This window comes from Rhinoderma darwinii, chromosome 9, assembly GCF_050947455.1.
Source record: "Rhinoderma darwinii isolate aRhiDar2 chromosome 9, aRhiDar2.hap1, whole genome shotgun sequence".
Lineage (NCBI taxonomy): Eukaryota > Metazoa > Chordata > Amphibia > Anura > Rhinodermatidae > Rhinoderma > Rhinoderma darwinii.
Genome location: NC_134695.1, coordinates 34547633 through 34565320, shown reverse-complemented (window position 1 = coordinate 34565320; position 17688 = coordinate 34547633).

The window sequence follows — 17688 nt, the reverse complement described above, 5'->3', positions numbered from 1 at the left end:
CGACAAGCACTGGCGTCTCCATCGAACCGAGAGGGCAATGGCAGCGAGAACCGAGGATCCGTACAGGAATTGCCAGGAGGAGTAACAGGAGGGTCGGCTTGAGGAACTTGCATAGAAGCAGGAATAGAAGCAACTAGCGTCCCAAGCTGCTGCGCCATAGAGTCCACGGCCACGAGGAGATCCGCCTGCATGGCTTGGGAGGGTGTCAAGCCCTTGAATTGGCCAGCGGGGTCCATGGCCAGAGCGTACTGTCATGGTATGAGGTGTGAACCCACTGGGCCGTACCGCGTAGCTGTACCTGAGGCAATCGTAGGCAGTGGCGAGACGGGCACGTCCAGGACCAGGCGGCGGGAAGTCGTCCGGTAAGGCGTAGCAGGGCAGCGTAGGCTGTAGCACAGCACGGCAGGTAGCACAACACGGCAATAGCACAAGGTAGCACGGAAACAGGATACAGGATACGGGATACAGGAGCAAGGTACACTGGGAGGCTGGAAGACACTGGGAGACCATAAGCAAGACGAACAATGGGAAAACTAACAACGCTCTGGCAAAGGGCAAGAGGGCAGAGCCCTTTTTATAGCCCAGGGCATCCTGGGCCAGATTGCAGGTTACTGCAAAAATGTGCGCACTGGCCCTTTAAGGCCGTGCACGCGCAGGCGCGCGCCCCCGCCGGAGACACACAGAATCTGGAAGTGAGTGCCGGCGCCTGCCTGGGGGGGGGACGCTGCAGGGAGGTAAGCTGTCCATGGCCACGGCCGTCGGGGGTTAACGACCGAACGACGGGCCGTGGCCATAGACGTTACATTCAAATTTTTATGTGAAATTCATTTTCAAGTCTGCCCGCATTCCCGTTCATTTCAGAAATAAATTCCTGTACCACGGGAGGACTAGACTGAACTCAGTTATTTTCTGCAATTATTTTCCGCACCAGATAAAGAAATCCTTAGGTTCCTCGGGCATGTTTCTCTTTAATATCTCGAAAATCAATTATCTATAATCAATTTCCTCCATCGATCTCTGAAGTTTAAGGTCCCTTTTCATGGAGTGACCTTTCAAACCACCAATAAATGATTGGTAGTTTAAAAAGTAATTTACAAGGATCTGAAAGACATTTCCATCAGGTTCACTCTCCCCTGACGGCCGCAGCCATGGGTCAGCGAGCGCTGGCCCCAGTCTCCTCCTCAGGAGACGCAAGCGCTCACTTCCACTCAGCTCGGCCGGATCCCGTTGGGTGCACGCACTATTAGCCCATGAGTGCCCTGGACTATAAGAGGGGTTCAGCTCCTTGCTTCTATGCCTGAGTGTTGTTGTCGTACCTTAAGTTTATCTATGCGATGTGCCGTGCTGAGCCAGAGTCGTGATGTGCTGTATACCACGCCTGTCCTGCTTCACCACGCCTGACGTCTGCCTGCTGCCTAGTCCCAGCCAAGCCTGCCTTGCTACTGTCCGAGCTGCCACAGGTACACTATACGAACTATAGACTTTAACCTGCGCCCTGTTGGCCAGCTGCCATACCGCCAAGGCAGTACGGCCCAGTGGGTCCACGAACCCTACGTGACAGTACCTATATATAGGACTAACCTTGAGGCGGGGCAAGCAGAGTCCACGCTCCGATCCCTGCACGTTCTGGGCCCTGCATCACATCTGTTCACAATTGCTTTAGTAAATTAGGCCCATGTAGTAAACTACATGAGCTCCTGTTACTACAGTAACATCACCATATACTTACTCTCCACACTGCTGAGTCAGGTCCTTTTCGGTGCGGCGCACATAACGGCGTCAGGACCCAGCGCGGCACACAGAGGTGAAGAGGACCAAACTTAGGAGCGGGGAAGGTAAGTATATGGATGGACACTGTCTGCTGGGGTCCGTCCCTGTATCTAAGCCTATGTTGTGTGATACTGTCTGCTGAAGCCTTGTATCTAAGCCTATTATGTGTAATAATGTCTGCTGGGGCCCTGTATCTTAGCCTATGTTGTGTGATACTGTCTGCTGAAGCCTTGTATCTAAGCCTATTATGTGTAATACTGTCTGATGAGCAATTTATCTAATTCTATCATGTGTGATACTGTCTGCTGAGCTTCTGTATCTAATCCTATCAGGTGTGATACTGTCTGCTGGGGCCCTGTATCTAGGCATATCATGTGTTCATAAAATTAATAAATCTAGAAGACAGCATGGAGTCACCCCCACAAAATCCTCAACTAGTACCTTGCTGGGCAACCTGGTGGCTGGTTTTCCCTAAAACAACCTGACCTCACACTATTGGTCCACCTGTTCTATTGGAAATCAGTCTGGGCTGTGTTTTGCTGGGACTGATTGAGTAATTGGGGGCACCACACACTGTTCATTTGATTGTTTATTTACTGGTTTATTCCTTAACAGAGCACAGTGAATGGTAAACATTTTGTGCCATTCATATATTTCTTTTTTTGCCTTTTCTGTACTGTAGAATTCACACAACATTTGTGATTTTTTTGTTAAATGCAGGGCATAAGGGGCCCACCATTAACCCTTGCCCTGGGCCCCAAAAAGGTTAAGGATGGCCCTGCTTATACAATGCAACATGAATAATCAATTGATTAGTGCTAAAACTTATAACCTTATAACCATTACTTTGTAAGCAGTGAGATAAGACTCTTCTGGGAACAAATGTACACTAATGAATTCAGTACTTCAATCTAATGACAATTGACTTACAAAGATAAAAAAGCAACCTGGTAATATAAAATGAAAAGTTAAAAGTCCCACTTAAAAAACATATTGCAGGCATCTTATACTCTGATGCTTTATTAATCAGTGAAATAATGCAAAAATCCACTTTCTTCCCAAGCGTCTTTGAAATTGACAACAAGTTTTGCATTATTTTTTTCTATAGGCAGTACTTCATATTCCAGCTTGGCAATATTGTAATGACCAGAAATGATTAGCAAGTGATGCTCCTATCACTTATTATCTTTCTTGTTTGCTTATTTGTTCCTAAATGCCCAATTAGATTGGCCAATTATATTTCAGAGAGATCATAAAGATAATTGCCCAGTGTCTAAAGATAAAGATGAACGATAAATTTGTACATTTATCCTGGATATTTATAGTACAGCTGTAAAAATTATATTGGCGGGACGTGATCTTTAAATTCCACTCATTGTGAGAGTTGTTTCCACTCCCCCGACAGCGAGAATCATCCTGAGGAGGTTCTCTTCTCCTTGTGTCCGCCTTCCCCTTCATGCGGTCGACCGCCAGCAGGATGGAGGATCGAGTCTGCTGCCAGATCTGCAGAAAGTCCCAAAAAGCCGTGTCAGTAGCTGACACCTTGGACGTAACAGGGACTGGGAGAGGAATTTGTGGGTGTTGACCATAGACGATAAAGAACAGTGTTTTCTGTGTGGACTCGCTGGTGTGATTATTGTAAGAGAACTCCGCCCACGGAAGCAACTGCACCCAGTCATCATGCTGCTTGGAGATGAAGTGGCGTATGTAGTTCTCCAAGATCTGATTGATCCTCTCGACCTGACCATTGGACTGTGGATGGTAGGCTGAGGAAAAGTCCAACTTTACAGCTAGGAGTCTGCAGAGGGCTCTCCAGAACTTCGAGGTGAACGGAACCCCCCGATCAGACACTATATGCTGCGGCAAGCCGTGCAGGCGGAAAATGTGTTGGATGAATAGTTTGGCCAGCAGAGAAGCCGGTGAAAGGCCGGTCAGAGGAACGAAGTGGGCCATCTTTGAAAATCGATCCACCACCACCCAGACAGTACTGCATCCGGCAGAGAGAGGCAGGTCAGTGTTAAAGTCCGTAGCTATATGCTACCAGGCAGCATTGGGCACAGGCAATGGCTGCAGCAGACCAGCAGGTCTGTAGTGAGAAACCTTGTTGGCTGCACATATTGAACAGGAAGAAACAAAGTCCATAATGTCCTTGGGCAGCGTGGGCCACCAGAAATGATGAGCAATCAGATCCCGGGTGTTACGGGTCCCCGCCTGACCTTCCAGTCTAGAGGAGTGTCCCCAGCAGAGGATTCTTCCACGGTCAGCCAGGAGCACAAAAGTCCTCCCTGAAGAAATGTCCCCAATTTGCAGGGAATTGACAAAGACAATCCAAGATGGGTCAATAATGTTCTGTGGAATCTCCATGGTGTCTTCTGTCTCAAAAGACCTGGACAAGGCATCGGCCCTTACATTCTTGTTGGCCGGGCAATAATGGAGCTCAAACTGGAACCTCGTAAAGAACAGTGACCACCTGGCCTGAGGAGGGTTCAGCCGTTGGGCGGTCTGAAGATAGGGGAGGATCTTATGGTCCGTAAAAATCAGGATGGGATGAGCTGCGCCTTCTAGTAGATGTCTCCACTCCTCCAGAGCCAATTTGATGGCCAGTAACTCCAGATCCCCAATCGAGTAGTTGTGTTCTGCGGAAGAGAAGAGCTTAGAAAAATATCCACATACAATTGACTAGCCCTTGGAGCCTCTCTGGAACATGAGTGCACCAGCACCGACAGAGGATGCGTCCACCTCCAACGAGAACTTTAGAGAAACATCTGGATGATGGAGGATAGAGGCTGACGTGAAGGCACTCTTCAGGCTATTGAATGCCTCAGGAGTCCACACCTTGATGTTCATGCCCTTCTTATTGAGGTTAGAGATAGGAGAAGTAAGTGAGGAGAAGTTTAGAATAAACTGTCTGTAGAAATTGTTGAATCCCAGAAAGCGCTATATGGCCCTCAAGCCTTGAGGGCGTGGCCATTCCAGGACAGACTTTACCTTTTCAGGATCCATCTCGAGACCTCGATTCGAGACGATGTAGCCCAGGAAGGGTAGAGCATCTTTTTCAAACACGCAGTTCTCCAACTTATTGTACAGACAATTCTCCCTTAACCACAGCAAACTTGACGGACATGACTCTGATGCGTCATAGGATCTGGAGAAAAAATTAAGATATCATCAAGATAAACTACAACACAAACATAGAGGAGGTCCCGGAAGATGTAATTAACGAACTCCTGAAAGATCGTGGGAGCATTACACAGGCTGAAGGGCATTACTAGATATTTATAGTGTCCATCACGGGTGTTAAATGCTGTCTTCTATTCGTGACCCTGGCGAATCCAGACTAGGTTGTAAGCCCCAATCAGGTCTAGTTTGGAAAAAATCTTGGCTCTACGTATATAATCAAACAGTTCTGAGATCAGTGGCAACGGATATTTATTTTTTACCGTGTTCTGGTTGAGACCCCGGTAGTCAATACAAGAACGAAGAGAACATCCTTCTTTTTGACAAAGAAGAACCCAGGTCCTCCCTGAGAGGAAGACTTCCGTATGAAGCCCCTCTCCAAGTTCTCTTTCACATAAGCGGACATGGACAGAGTCTCTGGCAAGCAGATAGGATATACCCTACCATGGGGAAGGGATGCACCAGGAATCAGCTCGATAAGGCAGTCATACGCCCAGTGTGGAGGCAGCGTCTCTGCCTCCCTCTTGCTGAAGACGTCCAAAAATGCAGCATAATGACCCGGCAATCCTGCCAATGACCGAGGTAAAGGAGGCTGAGCCAAACGAATCTAAACCAGGCAACGGTTGTGACACTCGGGGCCCCACTGGAGAAGCTCTCCAGAATTCCAATCCAGGACTGGGGCATGTAGTTGGAGCCAAGGCAGACCCAGCAGCACAGGGTTAACGGCCTTGGACAGGACATAGAACGACAGAAGTTCGGAGTGAAGAGCTCCCACTTGGAGCCTCAGCGGCTTGGTCACAGCTATAACTTGGTCTGGCAGAGGTAGTCCATTTACAGATGCAACAGTCAACGGCCTCTATAGGGGGGTGGTGGGTAATTGAAGAAGATCCACCAGGTCTCTACGGTTGGAATTAGCAGCGGATCCAGAGTCCAGATACGCCGAGTCCTGATTTTCTCACCGGACACTATGGTCACGGGTATGGACAATTTAGACGAAAGTCCTTTCTTACCCAAGGTTGTCTCTCCTACCAATCCTAGGCTGTGGGATTTTTGGGGACACAGACACACAAGATGGCCACCGAGGCCGCAATATAGACAGAGTCCCGAAGTGCGTCTGCGTTGTCTCTCCTGGGTGGATAGCTTACACTGGTCCATCATCACAGACTCCTTAGGAGGATCGCCATCTGAGGACAGCAGGGGTTGCTGCAAAGTAGGGACCAGACTAGGAAGGCCTCCCTCTCGACGAACCTCTTGGAGGTGTTCTCGGATCCGCATATCAATCCGGACGGACAGAAGGAGGAAGTCATCCATGGTAGACGGCAGATCTCGACTGGCAAGTTCATCCGTAATTTTAGGAGACAGTCCATGCCAGAATGCATCCACCAGGGCCTCATTGTTCTATAACAGTTCTCCCGCCTGGGTGCGGAAGTGAATGACATTTTCGCTCACGGAGGTGTCTCCTTGGCGTAGAGTAATCAAGGAAGCCGCTGCAGATGAGACCTGTCCAGGCTCCTCAAACACCATGCAAAATGTCCAGAGGAAGCCCTGGAAGTCACGGGCCTCTGGTCCTTGTCTCTCCCAGATAGGGTTCACCCATGCCAGGGCCTTGCCAGTGAGGAGAGAGATGATGAAAGCGACCCTTGCGCCATCAGACGAAAATGTCCTAGTATACAGACTGAAGTGTATCTGGGACTGGTTCAAAAATCCACGACAGGTACCTGCGTCTCCATCATAGCGGTCAGAAAGTGGCAAAGAAAAATGCGGGTCAACACTGCCAGGAGGTGTAGTCTGAGGATCAACACTGCCAGGTGGTGTAGTAGGAAGAACAGCAGCTTGTGCCTCCTGCCGACGTGTGAGAATGTTCAACGCCTGGAGGAGTTGGTCCTGTGGAGACCGGAGGTCTAGCATATCCGCCCGCGTATCCTGTGACGTCGTCATGGTCTTGAATCGACCAGCGGGGTCCATGGCCTGAGCATACTGTCATGTAGGATTCGTGAACCCACTGGACCGTACCGCCTTGGCGGTATGGCAGCTGGCCAACAGGGCACAGGTTAAAGTCTATAGTTCATATAGGGTACCTCTGGCAGCACGGATAGTAGCAAGGCAGGCTTGGCTGGGACTAGGCAGCAGGCAGACGTCAGGTGTGGTGAAGCAGGACATGCGTGGTATACAGCACAGCACAACTCTGGCTCAGCACGGCACACGACCAGGATAGCACGGATACAGGAACAGGAACATGAACAGGAACACAATAGGAGACCATCGCATAGACAATCTTAGGGTACGACAACAACGCTCAGGCATAGAAGCAAGGGGCAGAACCCCTCTTATAGTCCAGGGCACTCATGGGCTAATAGTTTATCATATGGGATCTATGGGATCCTGCCGAGGTGAGTGGAAGCATGGCCAGCCTTAGTTACGTGACCAGTGCGGTCACACAGGGCGCCGCTCGCCGCACTGTAAGGGGGGCAACACCAGGAGTATATGCCCCGCACCATGGCCACTACTCGGGACCTCACTTACTGCACCGACCTCATACTGGATGCCCCGCGCCCCAGCCACCGCTCGTACGCTTATCGTGTCTTGCGTCCTGAATGACGAGACAGGCGTGATGACATCATTCAGGACGCAAGACAGGGAGGAGACACCGCACTTCCTGTGCGTTTCCAGGGCTGGTGGGGACACAGAGGGAACGTTTTCACCAGGGAGGCTCCTGCTCCAGCAGGAAACATTTGCCGGAAGCCCAGCAGGTAAGTCACTGACTGGACTTTGCTTGAATGAGGGAACTGAAGGGGTCTTAAAAAGGGCAATAATGGCAAATGGACAGAGCATGCAGTGCCACCTTGGTGCCCATTTGCCACTTATTGCCACTTTAGTGTCCTTCCATTCAGTGCCCCCTTGATGCCCATTTGCCATTTTGTTGCCCCGTTATTGTTCTTCTGTGACAAAAGATGCTAAAGGCTACAGGAGCAGCAAATGGCCATCAAGGGGCCACCAAACAGAAAGACGCTAAAGGGGCAATAGGTGGCAAATGGGCACCATGGTGGCACTGAAAGGCACTAAAGTGTTAATTAATGTCAAATGGGCACAGAATTCAATGCCTTCATAGTGCACAATTACCATTTGTTGCCCTTTTAAACCCCGTTCAGATTACGTGAAAAGCTATGTACACCTTTGAAATGTTTTTTTTGTTTTTTTTCTATAAAAATCAGTGTGTTTGGTGCAACTTTGTAATTACATTTAAGGCTTCGTTCACATCTGCGTCAGGGCTCCGTTCAGGCGTTCCATCTGAGCTTTCTGTCAGAACGGAGCCCTGACTGAAACAAACGGAAACCATAGGTTTCCATTTGCATCACCATTGTTTTCAATGGTGACGGATCTGGTGCAAATGGTTTGTGTTTGTCTCTGCTGTGCAAGGGTTCCATCGTTTTGACGGAATCAAAAGCGCAGTCGACTACAGTATTGATTCAGTCAGGGTTCCGTTCTGACAGAAAGCTCAGATGGAACTCCTGAACGGAGCCCTGACACACATGAGAACGGAGCCTTATTAAACTAGTTTTACTTTTTGAGATACAGCTGTTTTGTATTCTGTATAAAGAGCAGCCGTGTCTAGCGCTGAGACCTGAGTCCGTCAGGTCAGTGGGACTGACGGGTTCAGTGTCAGTGGGTCCTGCGTGTCGGCGGTTCATAACTTAGATGTGATCGATAACAGGTTGATCCTGCATGTCAGAGACACAGGACCTGCTGACACTGAACATGTCAGTCCCACTGGCCTGACGGATTCAGGTCTCAGCACTAAATACTGATGCTCTGTATACAGAATACAAAGCAGCTGTATCTCAAAAAGTAAAAATACTTTTTAATAAAAAGTATTTAGAAAGTTGCACAAAACACACTGATTATTTAAAAAAACAAAACTATTTCAAAGGTGTGCATAGCCTTTGAAGTGGTTGTCCGTAATACCAATTAAAGATTTTGTTGAAGCAGCAGGAGGAGTTAAAATAAAAAAAATAACTTATACTTACCTATGTCCTCCCAGACGTTCCTGCACTGGGGGCTCCCGTCAGATCTGTTCTCTGTTTGTATATAGTGGTGAAATCATGTTGACCTTACACCATCGCTTCAGCCTATTAATAGCCTCAGCGGTGTTCAGCTGAGACCAGTAATTAGCAGCGGTGGTGATGTACTGTCGACGTGATGTCACCGCTGCAGTCACTCTGTGTACACACAGAACAGAAATTACAGAAGCCCCCAGCGCAGGAACGTTTGGGAGGAGAGCGGTAAGTATCAGGGCAGGCTCCAGGTTTATGTGGGCCCTTGGGCGACACAAGACTTACTAGGCCCCTTTGTAGGGGAACTCACGGCACAAGTAAAATGGCAGAAAATTTCACTTTGTGCCCCCATATAGACGTTAGGCCCTGTTTATGCCCCCATATAGAAGTTTGGCCCCCAGTTTGTACCCCAATAAGTTTAGCACCCTCCGTAGATAATGCCACACAGCCCCCTCCCAGGTAGTGCCAGACAGACCCCTTCCCAGGTAGTGCCACACAGCCCCCATCTCCCAGGTAGTGCCACACAGCCCCCTCCTCCCCGGTAGTGTCACACAGCCCCCCTCCCTGGTAGTGTCACACAGCCCCCCTCCCTGGTAGTGTCACACAGCCCCCCTCCCTGGTAGTGCCACACAGCCCCCCTCCTTGGTAGTTGCACCTTTGGGGTTCCCTCTAGGAGTGGAATCTCCAGCCAGAGCATTGCCTACACTCTTGGTGGGGAATATGCTTCAGGAGCAGCCCCTCACGTCACTGTCCATATATGGACAGTGTTTTCCGAGGCAGCCCTAGAGCCATAGTCCCGGGCAGAGCGCTACTAGCACTCTGCCCCGGATCTCCTACTCTGCTCCTGACATCACTGTCCATATATGGACAGTGATGCCATGATGACAGCAGCGTCAGCACCCGGCGGCCGAGTGGGCCCCCCAAGCGTAGTGGGCCCCGGCACTCGCCTGGGTTTGCAGGGTGCTGACGCCGGCCCTGGTAAGTATGAGCTGCTTTTTTCTTTGAAGCCCTCCTCTCCTGCTGCAACATAAAAAGTTTAAACTCGGACAATCCCTTTAACCGCTTAACACTATCCGTGTATGTATGGCGGATGTGCATTCCAATGCATTCCAACAATATTGCATGTGCCACAGTGTGTTATCTGTGGTGTTACATAGGACTGCAGGTAACACTAATACATTATCTGTAATAAGAGAGTTATCACTGTGTGTTATCTGTGATGTTACATAGGACTGCAGGTAACACTACTACATTATCTGTAATCAGAGGGTTATCACTGTCATCTGTGGTGTTACATAGGACTGCAAGTAACATCTACTACATTATATGTAATCAGAGTTATCACTATGTTATCTGTGGTGTTACATTGGACTGCGGGTAACATCTACTACATTATCTGTACTCAGAGAGTTATCACTGTTATCTGTGGTGTTACATAGGACTGCAGGCAACTATCTGTTCTGTGTATATATGTGCCTGCGTGGGTATATTTGGGCCTGTATGTCCATATATGTATTTGTATAAGACCCATTATGTGTGTATACATGCCTCGTGTGTGTGTGTTTGTGTGTGTATGTGTGTGTGTATATATATATATATATATATATTTGTTTTATTTTTTTATTTTTTTTAAATATATATATATATATATATATATATATATATATGTGGTTAATTGTTTTGTTTTGTGGGGGGCAGCAATAGAAAATCCCGCATAGGGGGCGCCATCCAACCTAAGGCCGGCCCTGAGTGGAAGTGAGCGCTGGCATCTCCTGAGGAGGAGACTGGGGCCAGCGCTCACCGACCCATGGATGCGGCCGTCAGGGGGAGAGTGAACCTGATGGCCCGCAGCCACAGACATGACAGGTACTGTATGTATATTGCCAATTTACTAAATTTCACGCTCAGTCAAATTAATTTACCATTCCCATTTATATTGGTACAAGGCTAGGATTGTAAGGTAGTGGAAGGGAGGGCAAGATGGTGGAAATACCCTGGAGGGATGTTGCGGTCAAAGATGAAATGTATGCAGTGGTTACAGTGCCAAACATGACTTTACTTGAACTTTAAAAGATATACAATTTCAACCAGCATTGATGGTGCACACGGTCATAGACAATATATAAAGCTGGGGGCTGCTGGCTGCTTTGTAAATAGGCCCTATAAGCCTTTACACTGACCCCTTCTCCCCTTAGTCTTTTTCTACTGCTGGCCACTGCTGGTACACCTCTCACTAACGGTGGGACTTCAAACAAAACACCCCTGCATGCTGCTCAGGACCTGTGCTCGACCATTCCCAAGAAAGGATACTGACTAGGTCGGTCCTCACCAGTCCAATTCAGTTCCAGCTCAAAAGCAGTCTGTCTTTCTCTCTCTTTCTTCACCTCCACAGCGTCTTTTACGACTTTCCCCTCTTTGCAGCAACACGTCTTCTACATAGTATGCAGAGCTCAGGTTAAGCCAACTTTCTCCCACTGCTTTCTCCAGGGTCACTTCCACTTTATACTAATCGCCAGTGGCGTAACTACCATCGTAGAAGCCGTAGCGGCTGCTACGGGGCCCACGGCATGAGGGGGCCCGTGTCGCCCGCCGGCACGGGCCCCCACCATGGCCGGAGGCTCCGTTAGCAGCCGCTATGGCTGCTACAGCGCGGCGCAACTGAACACTACAGCAGAGCAGGGAGGTATCTCCCCGCTCTGCCATTAAACAAAAAGACATGTTTCCCCTATCCACAGTATAGGGGAGGGGATACATGTGTGATCGCTGGCATTGATAGGGAGAACGGGGGACTGAAAGTCCCCTGAAGTTCTCCATCACAAACCTCGGACTTCCGGGGTCTGTGTCGGCAGCTCCATAGAAATGAATGGAGCGCCGGTCGCGCTTGTGCGCATGCGTGACCAGCGCTCCTTCCATTTTTATTGAGCTGCGCAGACGCCGGAAGTCAGAGGTTAGTCATGGGGAACTTCGGGGAACTTTCGGTCTACAGGGGAGCTGTATGGCGTTATCTACAGAGGGGGCTGTATGGCGTTATGTACAGGGGGGGGCTGTAAAAAAGGCACTAACTACAAGGGGGGCTTGTGTGACACCCAGGGGAGGGGGGGGGGCCCAGTCAAAAGTTTGCTATGGGGCCCAGTCTTTCCTAGTTACGCCCCTGCTAATCGCACCACCCCAGGCGTGATGATGCAAGCCTGCTCATGCATCTGCCATCACCCCAATACAAACTGGTAAATGCAGCCTTTAAAATGGTGTCCGCCCTTATATCCCAGCTCCTAAATCTAAATGTGAACAAGCCAAGTAAGTCGCTTTACCTTATCAAAAACAGGCAATGAGCGCAAAAGGATGCAATATGTACACAACATATTCAGTGGCTGTATCAACCACCCTCTTCCCCAATTTAGCATTTAGTAGCACACTTCTCCCATACATTGCCAGACAGTGGCCCGTTTTACCACTGCACTATTGCCACCTAGTGGAGGGATGGAGAAGACAGCAGCAACAACACCAACAACATAACAGTATTAACAATAATTTATTAGTGAAGTTTTTACATTTCCACGAGAGTTCAGAAGTACAATGATAACAATGAATGCAAGTTTTCTCTGTTAATTATGAGAAAGCAGTCACCATACATTACAGGTTCACACCGTGTTTCCTTTTTTATATGCTGTATACCTTCTTTTTTTATTTTTATTTTTTTTAAAAGAGTACACTGCTAAAAATAAATGAATGTTTTCCACCCATTTTTTTTTATGGATCCATCAAATGGATCTGTCAAAAAAGGTATACAGTTGGTATACTGTTGCAAACAGTTTGCATCCGTTTGACAGATCTGTTCAGTTTTTTAAAGGGGAAGTGAATTGTTGTGTTTTACTTCATAGGAAACCCAATGTATACTGAGCAAACATATGCAAACATAAACCCTTACGTTTTTAAACACTTCGTCTGCCATTGACTTCCACCATAAAAAAAGTTTATCTTATATGTTTTTTTATGGTGTTCTGTTCTTTTGTAAACATGCCTAAAGGGCAAATTTTTGGCATACGTTGGGTCCATAGAAGTCTAAGTGATACTTTAGGCCTTGTTCACATGACAGATTTTTACACGTATTTTTTAATAGTTGTGAAAACTGCCCACTAACAGCAAACCATAATATTTTAATGGAAAACCACCCATTTGGAATTTTCCACACGCAGAATTTAAAACTAAATCACGGAAAAGAAAGATAATTGACATATTACTCTTCAACGAGTAGCAGCACACGGATTAGTCCCATTGAATAGAGCTAATCTGCGTGCTGACCTGTGGTAGTTGAAACTGCAGATCCACAACAGAAATCCGAGGGTCACCCCAGATTTCTGCTGCGGATTCCCCAGAAAATTCATTGTGTGAACAATAGCGAAAAACGATTTGTTTTTCAAATGTACTGTATATTGCCAAGTGTATGTAAAAGAATTGTGTAAATTGTGCCAAAGCAGTTTTATTCATGTGCTATTATTCATTATATAGCGCCACATCCTGGCATAATTTGAGCATCAAAGTTCTTGGAAAAATTGCTGCTAGTTCTTACCTATAACCCTAATGTATAAATGGCAGAGACAAGTGTTAAAATATGCACCATCTGTTTCTCACACCTCAGTCAGTTCATAATTTCTATTCTTCCATATCTCTGTGCCTGGTAAACTACCAAAATGTCATTATCAAAAAAACATGTTATCAAGATGTAGACTGCATCCATATACTAACAGATTATCTCTGTAATATGGAGCGCATTGCTGTATGGTCCCCCCTGTAATGTCACAGCTGGTACTGCTGTGCAGTCTTTTAATACACGAGAACAAGGCAGACTCTTCTCATCAGACAGATGGTAAGCAGCAACGCTGCTTGTACCAATGTGTAGTAAGACAAACAGCTCTTGGCATATCTTTAGACAGGAGTTTTGCAGAATTGTATGGACAGAGACTATTGCCAGATCCGAACGATGTGATTTTAGTATACATCCAGAATAAACATAAATTAATTGCACTGTCAATATAAGGACTCTTAATGTATATTGACAGCTTGTGAAACTTCAAGAGCTGCAGGATTTGCAGCATTAAAATTTAGCCACTGGTATAGCACTAAGTGAATGTATTTTTTTTATGTATTTAACTGGACGGATAATACTGCTGCATCTATGGTAAGGGTGCTAGACTGTTGCCTGCAGTGCTTTAAAGAGAATATGTCATGTATTTAATTTGAATTACATTATTTATATGCAATTATGGTATATAGATGATGTTTTCTTTTATTTTTAATGTTGTAGCCATTTATATTTAAGCTTTCCAGGGGGCTGCTATATTGGAGGCACACACTTTCTTCCTGAATTGTCTACATACATAGTACTGCACAATGTGTGTGCTTTCTAGCAGCTGAAATGAACAAGAGTCAATTGACAGAGAAACATCACAGATTATTAAATCTTCAGGAAGTAATGAAGTACGGTCCCTACCCCTGAGACCAGGGAGCGACAGAAGAGTTGCATACAAAGCCTTATCTATGTGTATAGTGATAATACCCTGCCTTATCTAGGCCTCCAGCAGTACAATAGAATTGTTTTTAAATTCCCTGCCCTGAAATTACTTTGCTCATTCTATCCCCTCTATACAGCAAAGCTATCAAGTAAGCTACAGAAAACAGGAAGTGTCAGCCTATTGTGACTGCTCTAGTTGCAAGTGTCAGAGTAATCATCATCATTGATCACTCTTATTGAGCTCCTTTTCTCGATAACAGAATTTGTACAGGATTCATACAAATTCACAAAAATTACTGATCGGGAGAGATTGCAGAAACAATGGTTTGATGTAAAGAAATCTAAAATGGCTGTGAACGGAGCCTTTATTTATAGGTTCATGCTTTCACTTAATACACATCAACCAATCAGATGATGCCAAGTATACAATATCTACATCCAGTAATACTTCTATATATAGTAACGCTTTTCCTCCTAGCTGAATCCTTACAAACACATCTGGTATCCATTATTTTGGCATGTCTCATGACGTCATCTTTATCCTGTCTATTCAAATGATGGGGATGTCTTCTTTTCAATACAACTTTCATAGTGGGGGGGGGGGGGGTTACTCCTTTTAAGGGAATCTTAAAACATATCTCATACAATTGCATAAAATGCAGTCATTTTGATAATGATTATTTATACAAATTACTCCCACATTTCCCCTCTTTCTGACAAAATACTGCATCCAACTATTGTACCCCAATGGGACCCGATACCTTCTGAAGGTGGATGCTCGGATCCTCCTATCCCTTCCTACACTAGTATAGTATAAAGAATTTAGGAGGAAAAAGGATAAGGACCAAAAAGGCGCTGCTAATACCAAGATTAATTTAAATGAACGTTGTTCATAATTTAATAATTGAATAGTACAGTGTGCTATTCAATTATTAAATTATGAACAGTGTTCATTTAAATTAACCTTGGGATTAGCAGCGCTTTTTTGGTCTTTATCCTTTTTCCTCCTAAATTCTTTATTCTAATTGGCAACTATTATTGTTGTGTTGTATGGACCTGGCAGCAGCTTTATCCCGAATCTAACTGTTTAACGCAATTTCTCCGTGTTGTACCTGCCTGTACAACACTACAAGTTGAGCACAATCCTGTCTCTATTATCTTTTTTCCATTTTCCCTGGGTAATTTGCACTATGTGGCACCGTGTTGTGTTTTTTCTCTTTTAGTTAAACACTAGTATAGTGGCCATTAGATTGGGGAATCTACCTATCATGACTTACAGCTGAATCTGTGGTATATCACGTATTACGCGGGTAGCCGTATAAACAGTGGGATCATCAAACTTGCCTTGAGATCCTTTCCCACAGATCAACCATAAATCATTTACCTAAGATGAGTGGGATGTTTCTCGCCACATACACAAATCTATCCCTAGTTATCGGATTTCTTACTAAAAACATTACAATGGACACATATGTCGACCTGAGAAGGGTTCCATCCATCACAGTAGGCGCATATCCATTCATCATCCTTGATGAATCGAGTCATGTGAACTGTTACTTTGTCCACACATTGTAATTGTAAAATGTCAAGTTCCAACAATCGGATACAAGTTAGTGATTTTTACTACTGATGATATTTGATAAACTTGCCCCAATCCTCCTTTAGGACATAATTTAAGGCTGTAATATACAGGCGTACAAGATAGGTTAGCATGAAGGAGCCTTGGGGTTCAGAACCTTCTTACAGTTACTGGCATGTATCCAGCAAGTTTTCCCTTCAAGCTTTACCAAAGTGGGAGTGGTAAGATGGATATGATATGGTCCATCAAATCTGGGCTCAAGAGCTCTCCGTACGTGCTTCTTTACCATTACCTAGTGTCTGAGCTTAATGCAATGAGACCCTACAAGGGAATCTGGATCTGGAAGGAAAACATAGATACGAGGATACAAACAAAATTTAATTTTAATTCAATGCTCCTACATATGCAGTAAGATGTGAAAATGTTGGAGCTGCTGAGGAAAATATAGTCCTGTTTTGGGTGGACATCCAAACAATATTTCTTATGGACTCAACTCTATATTTCTGTTTGGAGTGATTATGAGTGTAATGCTATAGGAAGGCATTCTGTCCATGGCTTTCCCATCTGGGCCATTGCCTGTTGAATTTTTAACTTCAGTGTACCATTCATTCTTTCTACCTTCCCACATCTCTGGAAGTGATAGGGTGTATGGAACGCCTGTTCAATGTTTAATGCTGACATTACTTCTCTAAATATATTTCCTGTGAAATGTGTGCCTACATAACTTTCTATGGTTTCTGGAACACCATACCTACATACCACTTCATTGAACAGCTTCTTAGCCATGGCTTTTGCATTGGCTGTTGCCACAGTTAATGCTTGAAGCCAACATATATCAACACAGAGAAGGACATATTCATACCGACCAACCTTGGGTAGCATGTAATCAATCTGCAGTTACTGGAACGGGTGTAATGGCCTTGGGGTATTCTTCTGGGGAACTTTATTGTCCTCCCTGTGTTATGACTGGCACAGAGAACACATGTCTGCACATATCGGGTAGTAGCATTGTTGTACCCAGGGCCAACCCAGAACGTGGAAACTAAATTTACCATTGCTTCCTTAGCCGCATGTATTGGTCCATGTGTCATCATAAGTGTCATGATCTGTTGGTATGTGGACCCACTAGGCTGCACCGCCATATCTGGGTAGCAGCTGGCCAAACAACAGTGTACCAAGTCTATACAAAATCCAAGCAAAAGGGTACCTGTAATAGTCCAGACAGTAGCAGTGCTGAGCTTGGCACAGACGGTATTATATGGCAGGTGATGCAAAACGTGTCAGGAGGTACCAGGCATGGCAGATGACATCAGACGTGGTGCAGGACATCAGGCGTAGCAGATGGCACAACACGACTCTAACGCTAGAGAGGGCACAGGAACAAATACAGCGCGGGATACAGGATACAGGTAGCAGGACACGGGAACACTGGGAACAGGATACGACTAAGGGACCTTATGCAAGACTAACATAGGAATACAAACACTGCTTAGGCAATGAGTGAAAGGTTCAGGTCCCTTTTCATAGTCCAGGGTGATAATGGGCTAATTGGTGATGTTTTACATGTGTGCGGTGGCCCTTTAATGCAGGGCGCGCACGCA